Source organism: Xenopus laevis, chromosome 6S (assembly GCF_017654675.1).
Source record: "Xenopus laevis strain J_2021 chromosome 6S, Xenopus_laevis_v10.1, whole genome shotgun sequence".
Lineage (NCBI taxonomy): Eukaryota > Metazoa > Chordata > Amphibia > Anura > Pipidae > Xenopus > Xenopus laevis.
In genome coordinates this window covers 81,559,005-81,579,528 of record NC_054382.1, presented here as the reverse complement: position 1 = coordinate 81,579,528, position 20,524 = coordinate 81,559,005, and positions in this window count along the sequence as shown.

The following is a 20,524-nucleotide window of genomic DNA, read 5'->3' as shown; positions in this document are numbered from 1 at the left end:
GTCAATGGGAGACTTTCTGTAATTCGGAGCTTTCTGGATAATGGGTAGGGTAGTTCGACATTCGAAGTCGAAGGATTTTTAAAATCATACGTTGAAATCCTTCGAATCGAACAATTTTACCAAAAAACTTGCCTAAACACTCAAGATAGGTTATAGGAGGTCCCGCATAGGCTAAACAGCAATTCGGCAGGTTTAAGATGGTGAAGTGTCAAAGTCGAACTTTTTGAAAGAGACAGTACTTCGATTTTCGAAGTCGAAGTTTTTCACTTCGAGTTGAAGTTTTTCACTTCGAGTCGAAGTCGAATATGGCCTATTCGATGGTCGAAGTATCCAAAAATTACTAAGAAATTCGATGTTTTCGAAATTTGAAAATTCACTTCGACCCTTAGTAAATGTGCCCCTTTATGTCCAAAAATGTTTTACCCCAGTACCATCTGAATATTTTCACCATGCACAGCAGCAGTAAAAATACATCTTTTCTTATCTTTTTTTTCTTAGAGTTGATTAACATTTTTAGGTCCTGAATTAATTTTAACATATTTTAGTCTCAAAAGGTAAGGAATCTGAAGAATACCAATGAAAAACTTTCATGCAGATTAATCAAAAGACATCACTGTAAAGATCTCTTTAGAAGTTGGCCTTGCTTGAGATTTTTGAGACCAGTTCATGTACATTCTACATCAAAGAAATGCTTTCATGTTGTCTAATTAAAACTCTACCTGAAAGGCTATATGGCAATATAGAAATGTATTTTATTATTTTTAATCTTCTTATATTTTAGTTACTGTTCAAAATGCTGAAACATTGGATTCATAAAACAGGTGCATTTCTAACTTCTAACATATCTACAGTAGGTGAAAACAAATGTTAGCATGTGTGCAGTAGGATTACAGTAGGATTATGCTGTTAAAAAGTCCTTCCCTATACAAAACAGGGATTGTTGTCCATATATTTTAATATATTAAATCTGGTAAACTACATCAAAGTCATCCCTTGTTTGGCCAGTCCTACACTTCAACTTGCATCTGATTCATTAAGAATTCTATTGCTTCATTATACATTTTACACAGTGACTAAGTTTACAACTTGCTTGCTATCAAGGTTAAAACTCATAAATGGTTGCTCTGTTTATTGGACACCACTGGGATCACCTGTTTGTAGCTGGGAAGGTTAAGCACATGGAGCTGGCTATTACTCCTGTATACACTGTACCAAAAAAAGGGAAAGTAATGCCCACCTCTAAATTTTAAATCATTAGGTGGCGGTGCAATGATGCTGTGGCCACAAAATTCATACAAAGACAACAGGTCTTCTCCTGGGTCCCTGCAATTACCAACCTTCTGTAGTGGCCTTCAGTAGTTGATCAGTTAACATATTGTTTTTGTAAATATTAATCTTTTGGATGCTTACTTGATTAAAATGGCTATTTGAATTGTATTCTAGAAAATTGAGCTACCTTAAACAAAGCTCTAAATTCCACGATATTCGTAATAGGAGACAGAACAAACAAACTGGTGCGGGGCACAAATATAGTCTTTGGATGAAAGATCCTCACTACATACAGTACACCTATGCAAAAAAAGTTGTTCTCGTTCAAAACACTGTACTGTTTATACTCTTCAGAATTCTATTTTTATTTATTTTAAAAGCTTAATTAATCCTTGAATATATTGTAGGAAGCATCTGCCTCATTTGGACTTTTTATACATATTGCCATCTGTTAATATACTCTTTCTTGCCTCTTAACTCGATCATCATTTAACACGAAAGTTAGGGAGTGCCAGTTTTCTCAAAGATCCAGTCTTTATGTATTCTTAATCCAGCACAAGGTGGGGAGTGTAAAAATGCCCCACACAAATGCTGAATGAATGAGCACTAAAGTATCCCTTAGGGCTGCTGAAAAATGCAGTCTGATCTTGCCTTCACATGGAACCATCGTCAACCTGGGCTTAGGCGCATTTGAGTTTGCATTTGGGCCGACAACATAGTTAAGGATGCAGGTAAGGAAATGGACAGATTTAAACATGTGTGCTGATTCTCAGCCTGCAATTTTCAGCACTTGTATCTAGAGCTTTTGTAAATGAGCCCTGTTATCAATATCAATACCAGGCTTGTTTGTGTCAAGTGTTGCTGCCAAACTGGAAGATTTCTGCCTTTGACTTCTATCAGCAGGCTAAACTTGCATACGCGTCGTAACATCTCTAAGATCCACTTCTAATCCAAAAGCAGTCTTTTTCTACATAAAAGCTGTCTTTAGATTTCCAGATTTGGACAGACAGTTTGGCTTTTTTCTACCACACTGCCTGACTATCTAGGTATACACATTACCTTTTGGATCTGTTTAAACACACCATCCTGAAACTGCACTGTAGTTTATTTGTCCAAGTTTACAATGTCGTCTGCTAACACACTTTGTCGGTTAAAGCATGATGCACCGGCAGGTGATTTGAGAGGAGTTTCAACTCTTCTTCACTTCCTGTCTATTCCATTGGTCCATCAGCCCTATTCAGCAGAACAATAGCATTTGACCATCACCATGTATAGACAGTATCTGTCCAGTTGGACAACAGGCTGATCAGTGTACGGATGCTGGATTTCATTTTGAGGGGTTGAACTTAATGGACTTTGTCTTTTTTCAACCCGATTTAGCTATGTAACTATGTAGTCTTTTTATTTTACTCACTGCCTTCTTATTAACTTCAACAATGATTGAAGTTCTTGGCAGTCTTCAATTGTCACTGTTCTGCTGTTCACTGTATTGCCTTCTGCTTCTCCCTAAGACTTTTCACAATTCTCTGGATGGCTTTACTTTAAGGGTATGGCTTTTCTCCTATAAAATAGCCCCAGTGTACGGCCATGCTGTATGACGTACATGTGCATAATAACTATTCCTCACAACGTGCTTGTTATGCACATCTGCATGACACATCACATAATAAGAGGAGGCTGTAGCACAAAATTTCTGTATCACAAATGGACATCCCCACTGGGAACTCCCTCCTGGTTCACGTGGCCTAGTGCTTGTGGGGAAACAAGGGAAAGTTGTGCTCACCACTAGTTTTTAAAAACATTAGGCGGGGGTGCAATGAGGGTGTGACCACAAAATACATATAGACAAATACAAGATTCCTCTGCACTCAACCCATTATCAATATATTTAAGACAGAGACATTTTGTGCATACTGCTACTGAAAAATGCCTTACCCTTTAAACAAAACAGGGATTGTTTGTCCATATATTGCAATATATTTAAGCTGGCCAACTACGTCAAAGTCATCCCATATCTGGCCAGTCCTATGCTCAATTTTCATCTGATTCATTAAGAATTCTATGGTTTAATTATACATTTTATAAAAGGGACGAATACGTTTTACCTGCAACTTACTAGCTGCTTTCAAAGTAAAACTCCCAAACTTGGCTGCCCTTTTATTAGACACCAGTGGGATCACCTGACTATAGTTGGAGGGGGTGGGAGCTACAACATAGAGCTGGTCACTGCTCTTGTAGAACTATAACAAACAAGGGAAAGTTGTGCTCACCACTAGAAACAATTTTCCACCACCTCCACCTCCAAATTGTTTCCACCACTGGAGATGCAGGCTAACAGACCCCACCCTCCAATTGGGGTAAATTAAAGGTTTTTGTTTTTTACATGACCCCCACAAGCACTAGGCCACGTGAACCAGGAGGGAGTTCCCAGTGGGGATGTCCATTTGTGATACAGAAATTTTGTGCTACAGCCTCCTCTTATTATGTGATGTGTCATGCAGATGTGCATAACAAGCACGTTGTGAGGAATAGTTATTATGCACATGTACGTCATACAGCATGGCTGTACACTGGGGCCATTTTATAGGAGAAGGAAAGGCTAAAATTAATTAAGCTTTATCAGAAAGGTCTATATAAATACACCAGTAAACTGTCAAAGTAATGTTGCTCTGAGTCTTCTGTCAAAAGAAACACAGTATTTCTTTCATTCTATTGCATATACAGGGGCTTCTGGATCAGACTTCCTGTTTTCAGCATAATCCTCCAGGGCACGGCCTTGAGCATGCTCAGTTTGATCCTCGCTCCCCCTACCTTTTCCCCCCTCCCTCCTCCCCTCCCCGCTGTAATCTGAGCCCAGAGCTATGAGTGATCAGGGAGAGACTCAGGCAGGAAGTGGTGTCACACCAAGCTAATATGGCAGCTGCTGTCCTAAACAAACAGAGAGCTTCTAGAGTTGTTTACTCAGGCATGTAATGTATTCCGCAAAATGAATATAGTGTTATAGCTTGATCTATTGGCAATAAACTGCTTTGGTAGCTTTCCTTCTTTAAATTAAAATAAATCTATTGTGAGGACTATATTTAGTGCTAAAATGAACTAATAAGAGTGGGCAAATAATAGTGGCCCAGACTGAGATTAAAAATAGACACTGGCATTTCAAGTACATAGAGGCTGAACAGCCCCCCACAGGTCCAACGAATAGTTACTGTCTATTTGTATCTGACAAGAGCCCCTTTGGCATTTTCCAGAACGTACAGATTGCCAGTTCGAGCGTGCATATAACATTAGATTTAGCTGTTCTTAAGCATGCAAAAGCTGATTGAAGGGTGTCTTTAGCAGGGAGGATCTATGCCTCCAATGATGCCACCAGTAGCTTCCCATCTTCTTTTGTACTGACTCGCTACATATGATCTGTGCTACTGTCAGTTACTGAGCTTAGGGACAGACTCACATTATATTGTATATAAAAATCAAGGCTGATTAGTAATTAATTCAGATTCTAATTACATGCCAACTCAGAAGCCATTGCAATTTGCATCAGAATTTAATGATCAGTTCTTTCAAATCAGCTTAAATGACAGACAAGCCTAACTTTCTAATTGATAATTTGCAGCAACTGCTAAGCTTAGCTTTTCAACACCTGCCCATATAACACTAAGCATATGCATCAAAAAGTCAAGATGTTGAGCTCCTGTGACAACTTTGAAGGCCTGGATCATTAATACTATAGAAATGCTGAACCTTTAGGCTGATGCAATTAGTTCAGTATAAAAAACAATATGTAATTTCGAGTGATTTTCATTTTTAGGGGTTAGTTCTCCTTTAAATATAGGATCTATTATCTGGAATGCTTGGAACCTGGAATTTTATGGATTGAAAATTATTTAAATATTAAATAAATAGTATTTTTTTGCAACCAATATGGATTTATGCACCATAGTTAGGCTCAAGTACAAGGTACTGAAGCACTGAAACGACCAGCCATATTCTGCTATTTCCTAAAGTGAGTCTTCACCTATGAAATTAGGTTAGTTAACCTCACTTTTATTAAAGCACTTTAGATACGAATGAACAAATCTCAGCAGTTAACAGTCCAATTAACATATTTATTGAGTATATAAGATCAAGTTAACCACCTAGCCATGAAGTGACTAAACAATTATTTTACCTGTAGTCTGAATGTTTTGCATGCTGAACAATGCAGAGAGGTTCATTAAATAGGTAAAATATACTCTGTAATAAGCAGTGCTCATCTTCTCATATAAACAGGGAAGTGAGGTGAAAATGTTCTGCCTAGATATTCCCATCTTGGATATTAATACAAATAACAGTACAGTGCCATATTATTTGTCTATAAAAGAAATAAGGCATATGTCACACATAATACTACAATTTCTCGCATTCTCTTTAAAGACAGCTGCTTGAAACTGATTGTAGCCACTTTATGTTCTACTTAATTGAAATAGGAATATCATAGGAATTATTGTGAAGGAAGTGGTCAAGGAAAACAGGTATGGGATCTGTTATCCAGAATGGGGCCTAGGGGTTGTCAGAATGACATTAAAAAAAACAATGGAATGGTTTTGCCACCAATACAAAGCTTAGGCTTAAGTACAAAGTAATGTTTTATAGTTACAGTGAAAAAGGAAATAGTTTAAAAAAAATGGAATTAAAATTGAGTCTATGGGGCAGATTCACTAACCGGCGACAAGTCGCCAGCAACTGCTTCACATGCATTGCTACACTCCGCCAGGCGAAAATTCACTCAGACAACACTAATTCACTAAAATGCGGAGTTTCCTCGCAGGCACCGAACGCTGGCAACTTTTCACTAGGATTTTACATTTACAATATCATAATTTTCCCTGAAAAGATTGGTGTGAAACCACTTTTGTTTGTAAATTCCATATATTATAATCCCAGAGATACTACTTTAAAGGAGCTCAATATATGCATGTAAGAATGTAAGAAGAGTGAGCTACATTTCCTTGTAAGTGAAAGGTTAAAATATATATATTATTTCTATATATATATGTAAATTAGGTAGATATATTAGATAACCTGCAGATAATGAATAATATTGCTGTGGGAAGTGGGGGTATGAAGAAATATGTGTGTTTTTTAAGCCTGACATTGAATAATTGCATAGTTAGTTTAAGGGTGCACCATATCCAGGATTTCATTTTCGATTTGTCCTAATCCTAGAACTTTGGCATTGGGTTAGGCAAACTTCTATAAAGGAACTCAAAGGAAATTGTCTCTAACAACTTTATTCAATTAATTATTTTTACAGTTTATTCAAACATTATAGGTTTTCGGTCTCATTGAAAGTGAATGTAAAAATGTGGTTTTTAATTGTGTGCATATTTTTCCGGAAAAAAGGCACCGTAAATATTCTATTGCGTTTCTTATAACAAAAATATAAGGTAGTGCCTGCATAAAAAAAGTTGTGCGTTTTGTTATTTCTTATGTGACTGCAGGGGAGATTTTTAGACTTAAAAAAAAAATTAATAGACCTATTTGTGTTCAGAAATGTGTTCTGGTAATTCATGTAGTTTCAGAACTGAAACAAATTCATTGATCACTGAGGTTAAGTAGTGCACCTTTTTAATGCAGATGGTATTAACTGTATGGCTTAAATGAGAAAGGGTATGGTGGAGGGTACAGGAACTGAGGACTAGAAAGCAGCACAGATAACAGTTAACAGTTACAGTATAAAGATAATTGGAGAGCCAACACAGACCAGTTGAGTGGTAATAAAAAGTAGTCTGAGTACTCTCTTTTGGACCTTGTAATAACCAATAATACTGAACTCATCTCTAGCATTTGTGTGGTAGAGCATTTAGTGAATAGTGATCATAACATGGTCTCCTTTGAGATTCTGTTGCAGAGGCAATTCCATAAGGGAGTAAGGGCATCACAGTCCAAGGATTCCTCAGCCTCTACACTTTTTTGGTTTCATTGTGATTGGCTACATTAAACTGTGCATTTCTATGAAGCAAAGAGATTGACTGGTATCATTTCTTGTTCCTATGATTCTATTGGCAGAAGGGTTTATACAGGGTCGGACTGGGAGGCGTGGGGCCCACCGGGGCTACTGCCCCAGGGCCCCCCTTCGGCCGCCGCTGCCGCTCCGGAGTGCTTCAGGGGACGAGTGCGCATGCGCGCGGTGCCGCGTTTGTGCGCACGCGCGCAGAGCTACCTTTTTGCGCATGCGCAGATATTCTACTCTACCGCGACCCCGAACAAAGTGGGGTCGCGCCGCCCCACTAAGTAGCGGATCTGGGCCGGCGGGGCCCACAAGAGCCCGTGGCCCACCGGGGTTTTTCCCGGTGTCCCGCCGGCCCAGTCCGACACTGGGTTTATTTGATGCATACATATTTGATTGGTGTTACTCTGGTGATGTTGTTGGATGGTATAATCATCAGTCAATAAAGTTTATGAGTTTTGAAGGTGCATTTCTGGCCATAAATGTCACAGTAAAAATTGCCATAATAACTGCCATAAAACAAGACTATTTTATAGCATAAATATTCGCAAAAACTTAATTTTCCGCCAGAAAATTCGCAACTCGCTAAAATTACCGCTAACGTAAGCTGGTTCCTTAACGTAGTTACCGCAAGTGATCGCAATGACTTCTGAGCGTATCGCTGTTTAGTAAACTTAGTCGCTGCGAATATTCTGGCGTAAAAATATTCTCAGCGATAACATGCGGAAACTTAAAGTCAGATTTACCGCCACTTTAGTAAACGGATCCCTAAGTGGGAAATGCTTTTCACAGGTTTAAACACAGAACAAAAATTGGAAGTCTTTAACATGCTGCTTAATACATATACATGTCGGCAAGGAATGTCGTTGCAAAGCAAAACCTTTTTGGTTCAATAGAAGTGTTGGTGTTGAGGTGGTTAAGAAAAGATGTGCTTTCAAGACTTAAGTTAGCTGGGACAGCCGAATCATTTATAAGGTACAAGGAGGCCAATAAATCATGCAAAGAAGCTATAAGGCAAGCTAAAATCGATATGGAAAAGGATGTTGCAGCAAGCAGTAAAAAAAATCCAAAATTATTTTTTAAATATGTTAGTAAAAAAATGAAGCAGGAAGGGGTGGGACCTTTAATATCAGAGGGGATCAGCTGGTTGATGAAAACAAAAAAAAGCTCAGATTCTGTCTACACAATTTGAGGAACCAGTTAATGAAGGTTTCCTTCTTAATAGCCCCAATTCTAGTAATACAACTAATGATGCATGGTTCATACATGAGGAAATTCAAAAGAGACTAGAACATGTTAAGATAAACAAAGGTCCAGGGCCAGATGGTAATAATCCAAGGGTACTTAGTGAGCTTAGCTCTGTGATTGCCAAAACTCTTTACTTAATTTTTCAGGATTCATTGAGGTCTGGCATGGTGCTAAGCGACTGGCGAATTGCTAATTTGGTGCCGCTATTCAAAAAGGAATCCCGTGCTCAGCCTCAAAAACTATAGGCCAGTTAGTCTGACATCAGAGGTAGGAAAGCTTTTCGAAGGATTAATAAAGGATAAGATACTGGACTTCATAGCAAATCATAATACTATGAGTTTGTGTAAGCATGGTTTTATGCGTAATAGATCTTGCCAGACTATCGCCCTCCACTATACATTAACGAATATCAGGTGGAAATCATCAAGAATACCAAATTCCTTGTGGTAAATCTGGCAGAGAATCTCTCCTGGACCCTTAACACCAGCTCTACAGTGAAGAAGGCACAGCAGCGTCTCTACTTTCTACGAAAACTGAAAAAAGCCCACCTCCCACCATCTATCTTCACTATATTCTACAGATGATCTATTGAAAGCATTTTATGCTGCTGTATCACTACCTGGTATGGAAACTGTTCTGCATCAGATCGCAAGATCCTGCAGCAGGTGGTGAGGACAGCGAAAAGATCATTGGGGTCTCGCTTCCCACCATTATGGGTATTTACCACACTCGCTGTCTCCAGAAGGCTACCAGCATTGTCAGGAATATCACCCACCCTGCACATGATCTCTTTACCCTCCTGCCATCCGGTAAAAGATACTGCAGCATTCGGGTGCTTACTTCCAGAATGTGCAACTGTTTTTTTCCACAAGCCATCAGGCATCTCAACTGTACAAACCTCTGAAATACTCTACATAAATGTTTGTCTACCTTGCCCAGCAAGACCATGTACCTGATAGGGTTGTTCACTTCAAAAACTCATTTAGATGCACCCAGTATAGTCTTATGTATAGCACCATGGGTTCTGGAGGAACATTATTTCATTTCTACTATGTACTGTCTGTATTGCTGTATATGGCTGAAATGACAATAAAATCCACTTAACTTGATTTGTCTAACTTAATTTCTTTTCATGAGAAGGTAAGCAGGGACCTTGATTCTGGGATGGCAGTGGATGTGATTTACTTAGACTTTGCTAAAGCATTTGATCAGTGCCACACAGAAGGTTACTGGTTAAATTAAGGACTAGAGAACCTGGATAGAGAACTGGCTAAAAGATAGACTACCAGTGTTGTTAGTGGAGTACCGCAGGGCTCTGTACCTTGTCAACCTGTTTATTCATGGCCTGGAGGTGGGCGTTGAAAGTACTGTTTTTGCAGATGAAGCTAAATTGTGCAGAACTATAGGTTCCATGCAGGATGCTGACACTTTGCAGAGTGATTTGTCTAAGTTGGGAAACTGGACAGCAAACTGGAAAATGAGGTTCAATGTTGATAAATGCAAGGTTATGCACTTTGGCAAAAATAATATAAAAGCAATACACTAAATGGCAGTGTGTTCGGAGTTACCTTAAATGAGAATGATCTTGGGGTTTTTGTAGATAACAAGTTGTCTAATTCTGAGCAGTGTCATTCTATGGCCACTTCAGCAAATACAGTTCTGTCCTAAAAAAAAGGGCATTAACTCAAGGGATGAAAACATAATTATGCCTCTTTATAGGTCCCTGTGAGGCCTCATCTGGAGTATGCTGTGCAATTTTGGGCTCCAGTCCTTAAGAGGGATATAAATGAGCTGGAGAGAGTGGAGGGACGTGCAACTTAACTGGTTAGAGTAATGGAAGACTTAAATTATGAGGGTAGACTGTCATGGTTGGGGTTATTTTCTCTGGAAAAAAGGTGCTTACGAGGGGACATGATTACACTTTACACGTACATTAGAGGACATTATAGACAAATAGCAGGGGAACTTTTTACTCATAAAGAGGATCACTGCACCAGAGGCTACCCCTTCAGACTAGAAGAAAAGAAGCAACGTATTTGGTTCTTCAAATTGAGGACAGTGAGGTTGTGGAATGCACTGCCGAGTGATTTTGTGACAGCTGATTCTGTTAATGCCTTTATTAGTGGCTTGGATGATTTCTTGGACAAACATAATATCCAAGGTTATTGTTATACTAAAATCTATACTTAGCGCATGAGTATATATAATTTATGTGTATGGAGGGGTCAGTGTGTGTATGTATGGATGCTGGATTTCATTTGGAGGGGTTGAATTTGAGGGACTTTGGTTTTTTTTCACCCTGATCAACTCATAGTATTATGATTTGCAATGAAGTTTAGTATCTTATCCCTTAATACCCCTTCGAAAAGCTTTCTTACAAATGATGTCAGACTAACTGGCCTATAGTTTTGATGCTAAGAACGAAATCCCTTTTTGAATAGTGGCACATAATTAGCAATATGCCATTCTCTCTGCACCATGCCAGACCTCAATAAATGCTGAAAAATAGGTAAAGCGGGTTTGCAATAACAGAGCTAAGCTCTCTAAGTACCCTGGGATGAATACCATCACGGTCCTGGAACTCTGTTTATCTAAACATGTTCTAGCCTCTTTTGAATTTTCTCATACCTGAACCATGCATCATTAGTTGTATTACTTGGATTGGGACTATTAAGATGGAAATCTTCATTAACTGGTTCTTCATTTGTGTAGACAGATGAAAAATAAGAGTTTAGAATCTCTGCTTTTTTTCCTGTTTTCATCAAACTGCTGACACCCCTCTGATATTAAGAGTTCCACCCTTCCTGCTTAATTTTTTTTTACTATTTACATATTTTTAAAAAAAACTGCTTGCTGCAATACCCTTGTCTGATTTTTTGCATGATTTATCGGCCACCTTGTACCTGATAAATGTTTCAGCTGTCCCAGTTAACTTGAAAGCCTTGAAAGCTCATATTTTCTTACCAATTGGTGTAACCATTTAAAGGAACAGTTCAGTGTAAAAATAAAAACTGGGTAAATAGAAAGTTTGTGGAAAATAAAAAGTGTTTCTAATATAGTTAGTTAGCCAAAAATGTCATCATTAAAGGCTGGAGTGACTGGATGTCTAACATAACAGAACATAACCCAACTTTCTGCTTTTCAGCTCTCTAACTCTGAGTTAGTCAGTGACTTTAAGGAGGGGACACATTGGACATAACTGTTCAGTGGGTATTCAATTGATCCTCAGCATTCAGCTCAGATTCAAAAGCAACAGTTATAACCGATAAGGCCCCTTTCACGTCAATGATTGGTTACTGCCTGGCAACCAATCAGTGGAAACCAAGAGAGCTGAAAAGCAGGATGTAGTGTTCTGGTGTTACACATCCAGTCACTCCAGCCTTTATAGATTACATTTTCGGCTAACTAACTATATTGGTAACATTTTTTATTTTTCACAGCCTAGCTATCTACCGAGTTTTTATTTTTATACTGAACAATTCCTTTAAATTCACAGCCCAGTTAGATGTTTCATCCAACCAGATCTCAGTGATGCCAATTATATCATAATAGCTCTCCCATTTTACCTGACAAACTCATTTGCCAGCATACAGAGGAGGTTGCTACGTTTTCTTTTTGTAATTTACATTACTTAACGGAGAACCCAAAACCTTCCTTCGTAAAACAAGTCTTAAGCCACACATTTAGCTTCCTAGGATCCCGCTATCTTCCTAAACTTGCACGTGGCACAGACAAAATTTCAGACATATTGCTACAAAAGCAACATTGCAACTACTGTATCCCTTAAGACCAGAATATTTGTGTAGAAACATGGAACAAAGCTAGGAAAACTGTGATCCTGTACTGTAAATAATTACAAAGTCTTGGGATGATGTTCCGTGTGCCCCCCTCGAATGCCTTATGTACACCACAACTCACACTCACAATTTTCAGGCAGTATTTTAAACATGTGTTTCTTATATTTTTACACCGTCATTCACAAATATTATTTATATTACATAGATGAATGTCTAAAGAGAAAATTCTTGTTTCTCCACAGTTAGGCGTGACTGGCACAGTGAAAGTGCAAAATAGTTCACAGGTAGACGAAACCTTCTTGGTTTATTAAAAGCAAAGTATTTTCTTTGCAAAAGCAGTAGGCTGAATGGCTGCACTGTGGAATGCGTGTGTTATTAGTGGGTGATCTTATATCATAACAAAAAGATATTGACATCCACATCAGATAAAAGTATCTCAAGCCCTTTGTAATGCTTGCACTTTCAGTTATTTTTTCTAGACTGACTCCGCAAGAAGACTGGGCTTCATTAGCATTTTCATTGCAACTTTATTTTTGCAATCTGCTTATATAGGCACATAGATCTTTAATTAAAACAATTATAACTACCAGGTGCCACTAAGGGGATGATTTAACTATGATCACTTCCGCAGAAACACTTAATAGGAGGATACAGGGAAGAGGTAAAATTAGCAAAAATGATACTAAAGGAACCATTATAGTACCAACATGAATTTACATGGCCTTCATTTGCTTATAATTACATTTGCCACAACATGGAGTGCACATGGAAAAAGTGTGCTAAAGATGGACTCTGTTAATGTCTGCTTAAATCAGGTGGTAGGTACAGGACTTACTTTGTGTTATAAAATCTATTGGAGCCTTGTGCCAGATACAACAAACAATCTTTCACAAGAGCAAACATACAAGTACAAATGGGTGGAAATTATAATGTGTTATGAGTGCAAAATATTTAAACATTACAAAAACACAATTTATGTTAAATCAGCAAAAATTGTATGCAAATCACCATATTTTTCAGTTGCAATAGCTGGCACCCTTAAAATAGCAAGCACCAAATTTGTCAACGTGGATGTTTTTATAAACTGCACAATTTGTGGAATAGTAGGAATGGTGTAAATTCCAGCAATGGCACTAGCCTATGATTTACTTGTCAGGTACATGTGTTGGCGCAACCAATTAAGGGAACCCTGGAATTAACACCTACTAAAGGTAAGTGTTATCTCCAGGCTAAACAGGAGAATTGGTGCCCAAAGCAAGGTGGTGAAAAGCATGTTTGCTCTAATAGGTTCCAAAGTGGTACATTTTTATGGTGCCATGAAAGACCAGATCAAATAATCAGATATTTTGCAGAAATATTCAGTGGCAGCAGTAGATGTTAAATTATATGTTACTAGTTATGTTTTTAATAGCCATGCCATTGCTTGTTATTGCATGGTTACATTAGGGTTGGGGGGTTAATACAAGACTTGTTTCAGATTAAACCTCCGTGTAAGGATTTTTACCATTCAATTGATGTGGCATGTTCAGGTCTTGGTACTGCAGACAAAAGCTTGCGGCTCCAATTCAATCCAAACTGTCTACTGTGACATTTATTATATTTTTTTCTGCCCTGCAAATACCTTTACATGGTTGTATAACACGGTTATATTTTCTTTTTATGTATTTAAATGGAGGTTTATGATTTCTTAACAGCTAACGAAGTCTCTTAGTCATGGGAGGCACTGTATGTGCAAAAGGATATGACTGGAAACATTCCTATATGTTTTGCATTTTGTCTATCCTTATATCAGTTTATCAAGGGCTTTTGCCCTTCCAAAGATAAAATTAAAATGAACGGAGTCCTGCATATGCAGCTTCATAAACAACTTAACCGTTATCATCACGCAGCAACAAAAGCTTTTTTGTCTAAAAAAAAAAAAAAAAAGAAGAGGAAGATGCCTAATCTTACGTCAGCATGTCTGAGATTTCAGACAGTCAGCCAGCTTCATGTGGCCAGAGTTCCTGTGAGCAAAACTGTTCGCGTAGGATAAGGAGTGTATTTCAGGTGTATATGTGGGGTTTTCAGATTCCTCCTCAGAGTGTTATTTAAAATGTGGTGATTTTGGAACCTTTGCGTAATGCTTTTTATCCAAAAAATTTGGCTTTTTTTGGGGGGGGTATAGAACATTGAATTATAACACTAGAAGTCAGCTGACTGCTGTGTCACAGAGCTGCTGCTTTCTACATTTTCAGAACTGCAAGAGCTCTTTCTGCTGCAGTTTTCTAGTCGCAGTGCGGCAATACAGACGCATAGGACGGAATACGGAGAAAGATGGTATTTTTTCTGGCTTGTTATCAGACTGCTTTTTTTGGAAACGAGAAGGATTTGCCCGTTTATTGGATAACAACAAGAAAGTAGCTTGGATATAAACGCTGACTTCAAACTTGCAGCGTTTTTCAATTAACCAAGCACTGCTTGGAGACTAGGATCCAAAGTGCTTCTGAAGAACGAAGAAACATCTGTTTTTCTCACCTTGTAAAGTAGTTTTCTGTGCCACGCTACTGTACCTGCAAAAAAACGGAACCTAAGACAAAGGATCTGATGCACGTTAGTATCTCTGTCTGGGGCCTTTAAAACCTCTAATGTCAGGGCTTTCTTATAGGTGTTTGGCTACATACAATGGCAGCAAACCAGAAGGATGCAGTTTATTTCTCACATGAGTAAGAGCAAGGCTCAAAAAAAAAAAAAAGACCAGACTTGCTGACCTAAATCAATCCCAATCCTTCTCTGGATACAGGGCAGCAGCCGTCTAGCAGTGACACAACCAGCCATCAAGTGGAGAATTTCTAGGATTGCAATCTTTGTTTCTTGGAGCTATACTCAATGAAATGTACCACTTTCCATTTAATTCATTGTTTTTGTCTGTGTTTTTTTACTGCCGTCTTTGTTTCTCTTTTTGCAGCTATTAATTGTGCTTGATCTAAATGCACATTTCGTGTGGATTAGTCTTTCTGTAATGCAGTCTTTATCTGCTATTGCTGGAAACCAGGGCACTAAGTCAGCCGGCTTTAACAGTTGTTTTGCGTGATGCTATGCAGCTAGGATGGGTTGTACGCTGACAACAAAGGGAAAAGCACAAAGCATCACTTTATCTTCTGGGTTGTTACAGGAGCACAACTCTTCTTCGATATGATGCCCTCCTCCTTTCAATTCATTCCCTTCTTTTGTTTCCAATTCATCTAATTGAAGATTCTAACAGATACCATCATGGATATGTGTGTGCTTTTTAATGATTTGGAACAAAATACAGCCTACGGAACCTGCGATTTGAGGCTGCAGCACGTTTTAGGTTATTGCCAATTTGAAATACTAGGTTTGTTGAAGCTGAGCCCTAGGGGGAAGCTCAGTAACTGAGAAAGAGATCGTAGATAAAGAAATAAAAATGACAAGCATTATGGAGGCTCTGCAAAAGAGACTGTCAGAGAATCAGTTCATGGACAGCAATGTCTCCAGTGTGAGTCTGAATTATTCATAGATTGAAATTACCCTGCTTTCACCTTTCCATTTAAAGCGGCATGATCTGAATCTCTAATAAATTTTAAGGATAAAGTAAAATGCTATTTGGAATCTGAAGTGCTTTTGAAACCAGATGCTGAATCCTGAATCTTCTGATATCTTCCGCAATTATCCGGTAAGAACTCCCCTTCATCACGAAACAGCATTAACAAGGAAAATTACAGTGATGATCAAATGATCACTAATTTACCTAATTTCAAATACTGACAAGCATGCTTATGTATCCTCTGTGACACCAACTCTGCTAACCCAGGATCAATATTCTCCCAAAAAGCACGATTTTTGTTTTTGCTTTCAGCCCATCCAATAATTTAGCTTTTTTTTGTTAAACCACGACAGACTTACAGTACATCTGTTTTAACTCTTTATTATCACTGTATCATGTAAGTGAGCAACATCTCTACATCTCTAAAGGGTTAGAAAATTGGGTCTATAACAGATTTTTAAAGTACTGCTAGGTATTAATGTATCTTGAATACACTGCAGGTATGTTTGAATTCCCAGACTTTATCCAGCCCATGCAATAACCTGTTTATACTGTGTATAAAACTTCTACTGACCTGTGATTCAACATCTGTTTAATACATACTGTAAATACTTGCATTGAACAGAGAGTAACTTTTGCTGTCTGCTTAACTGGATGGCCAGCTACATATAACTACTAACTGCTTAACTTGAAACTTGTGTTTGAATTAGTAGATATACACAATTTGGAGTGGTGGATATGCCCATATGTAGGTATACATAATGTGGACAATGAAACAGGTAGAAGCTGCTTCCAAAGGTGCTTTTACAGTTGTGTTTAAAATTTGATTTCTCTGAATCCAAACCCGTAGTGCAAGCTTCCCACAGAGAAATGAAATGAACTGTTTAATTGTACAACTTTAAAGTACTCACATTTCCCCCCCCCAGATTTTGTTACGGAAATTATTTCCTAAAGAACAAAAGACAACGATTTTTGTTTTTCAACAGTATACAGTAATGCAAATGAATGTTACGGACAGAGAGAGGGGATCAGTCTGTGTAACAATCAAAACAGTGATTTCTAAAAAGTGAATATGCAAAGCGAATTGTTACTCTGAAATCACATTTTCTTTTATCAACTAGATAAAACAACGCCCTCTTATATATTTTCATAGAGACCTCTATTCTGTGGTCTCTGTTCAGAATATTGTTTGTTTTTCAGGTTTGAAACAGTGATTTAGCCTTGTTTGCTTCAGTAATGAGGAATGAATTCCACTTTTGATATTGTAACATTTTTAAAAACAATATTTCTGAAAATAGGTATAACCAGATCCTAATATATTTTAACTGAAATATCAAAGTTACTGTATAATTTAAAGCAGGTACTTGAGCCTATATTGAGCATAAATCGACAGATGCTGTATTACTTTGGTGTGAAGAAACTAAATGCTTACAGCCAAAAGGCACATTTTTTAACCATTATTCTAATTTCAATTAACTGTTTAATAATAGTTTAACAATGTCAGGTTTGTATATAATAACATCTTGGTTTTGCCATCTACTACATTATGAGCTATAAATGACACTTTATGAAAAATCACTTAATGAAAAATGCTTTTTATAATGTGAAAAACTGCATTTTGCCATATAATCTGAATTCTCTATCTTAGAAAACTTTGATTTTCAACAGTTTTCTACATTTTTGCCAAAAACAATCAAAATGGACAAAAGAGGGCATGGAATAAGCAGTCTGTGAATGGATAATATTCCACAGTGAAAAATAAAATTTGGCAGAGGATGCTTACAGATAAATCTTACCTTTCTGTCTAGATGTCTAAATAATATTCAGATAAAATTTTCATATGTGTGTGTGATGTGTGGCCCCAACCTTTTTCCTCACTGTTTAAAAAACTGGGTATGGCACAATTCACGCACAGGGATATTTACACATTCCGCATTGCATATTTTATACCAAAAAAATATTTGTAATTTCAGAAAGACCAAGGTAAGGGGTGAAACTGTAAATTGTAAGTACATGAATGCATGATTCATTGTGACTTCATTGTGAAATAGTGGATGCATTTTTTTAATAGCTGAAGTGTAATACATTTGGCATTTTTTTAGCAGTGTTCCCGTCACAGAATCTCACATCAGACAAAAGTAAGGCACATTTCTTTAAAAACAGCTAAAGCTGATGGTGGATTACAAATTTTCAAACAGAAATGTAAATTGATAAAGAAAAAAATATAGATATGGTCACTATATCTTTATACAATATATAGTCACTATGTTTCAGTATTGCACTATACAGCAACTTTTTGCCAATTCTCTGAAATGTGTACATCTCTACTTCATAAAATTATTATTATTTTATCGCTGCTGGGTGTAAATGCTCCGCTAGGTAGCGCCCTCTTCTACATGACTGTTGCGCTTTATATTTTTAATTGGGGATGACTTTAGCTTCCTGAATTACAGTGCTAATTACTTTATTGCTGCAGCTCAAAGTTAATATAAACTGCTTGTGTTATTTTCTTATCAGTTCCTTTTCATCTTATTTGCATAGCTTTTATTCAGTTGCCCAAGAAATCTATTTAATAGCACATGAAATCAACAAATCACAAGATCATGCATTAGATGTTTAGTCAAAATGTGCCTTAACCCATCCTAGGGAGTTGAAATCCAAAATAACTCACTGATCTTTATCTTATTAGCTTATAATATACCAGTTGCATTACCCGAGAGATACTTAGCATGTGCAACAAGTTCTGGAAGATTTTAATTAGGATAGTTCTTTTCCTTTCCCACATGGGAAACTTATAAAAGCAGTTGAGTACCATTTGAATCTGTACAGTAATTATGACGTGAGAGTAAAGGATTTTATTTTAAAGGCTTTGAAGCACAACTATTTTAAGTCTGATTCCACCTTTTACTTCCATTGATGTGCAGGGCTGGAACTAGTGGTAGGTAGAGTAGGCACGTGCCTGGCCAGGCTGCCTTGGGCGCTGTTGATGTGGGACCTCAATGGGTGTGAAATTTGCATCCACCTATACAAACCTGTATATGGGTTGGTGGGAGGAGACCCGCATCTTTGGAGGTAATAACCAAGGGGTGGAGAGGATTGAATTTTATAAGCGATAGGTGAATGACTTCCTCTTCATTTGGCATGTAGCTTTTAAATTACAAGATGTGATTTTAGGGAAGGCCATATTTTTGTAATTCAGGACATTTTTACATCTTGCAGGTGAAAGGTCTAAAATGTGATACAATTGTCGTTAGACCTGTTAAATTGAGCATCCTACCTGGAAGCATATGTTGTTAAGCAAAAATAAAATGATTGAATAAACATGATAAATCCTGGTTTCAAAGTTCTGATCAAATGTGGTCAAGTGACCCTGTCGAAGGGCAGTTCTGATGTGATAATCTTAGGTAAAATAAATTTTAGTCTCTCAGCAAACACCTTGCTCAGAACCTTGTAATGTGTGTTCATTACAGATATTGGTCTGTATGAAGTTACTATGGTTCCTGCCTAGTTTTAATAACAGTATCATGAGTACCATAGTGAAATTTTGAGGCAGATCAGAGGGGAGCAGCATGGTTTTTGTGCTTGAGTGAAACTGGAAGCTATTTTATAGAGCTTAGAAGGAAGACCAACTGGGCCAGGAGTTTATTTACCACGAGCTTTTAATGGCTGAATCGACTTCCTCAAGGTTTATATCTGCATTTAACTGTTGTTTATGTTGATTTTGGTGAGATTAGACTTTTGAAGAAAGTCAAGACCTCTGTCTGACTGTTCTTTCTCTGCAGTATATACTGTCTAAAAACAGTTTTAATAGTTAGTTGGTCTGTAGTTAGCCCAGCCTTTTTTACCCATAAGCAACATTCGGATGTAAAAAGAGTTGGGGACCAACAGAAGCATGAAAATAATCTCTTGTGGGGCTATATAAGTGCAGTGATTGGCCATTTGGTAGCCCCTATGTGGGCTGGCAGCCTACAGGAGATTTTATTTGGCAGTACACCAGGTTTTTATTCACCAAAACTTGCCTCCAAGCCTGGAATTCAAAAATAAGCACCTGCTTTGAGGCTACTGAGAGCAACATCTAAGGAGTTGGTAAGCAACATGTTGAAGAAACTGGATGGGGATCATTGGTCTAAGTGTATATTAGGCTGTTTTTCCTGTAAAGCTTTATGTAAAGCATTTAAAAACATTGCGCCAAAGTCATACCCTTGCATGCAACTGGCTCTTTGAGATGACCGAAAATAATAAGTTGTTTTCATCAGAAGCAAATTCAATTACTTAAAATCATGTGATATTACGACACATGACCAGGGTAATCACATTTTTTCCCACGTCTTTTTTAACCCTTTCCTGGATTCAGTGCATCCCTAATAAGCCTCAGGATAATAGTAACAAAAGCTTTATAGTGTCGCCCATTGCTGTCAATCACAATAGATTGTGTAATGCTTGTTTTTTTAATAATAAATGTATACGGCTAGAATAGTGAACTTGCAATAAACAATGAAGCAGATTAGACTGTTCTTATTAGTTAAAACAAAGAGAACTGATCTTTGGTGTTAATCTATATTTACTAAAACCCTAGAATATAGTGCAAGAGCACTAACTGATGCAAGAGGCTGTCTCCCCTCCTTAATGAGGGCCAGATTTACAGTTTACAAACCATTGGTCTAGAGAGGCTTTAAT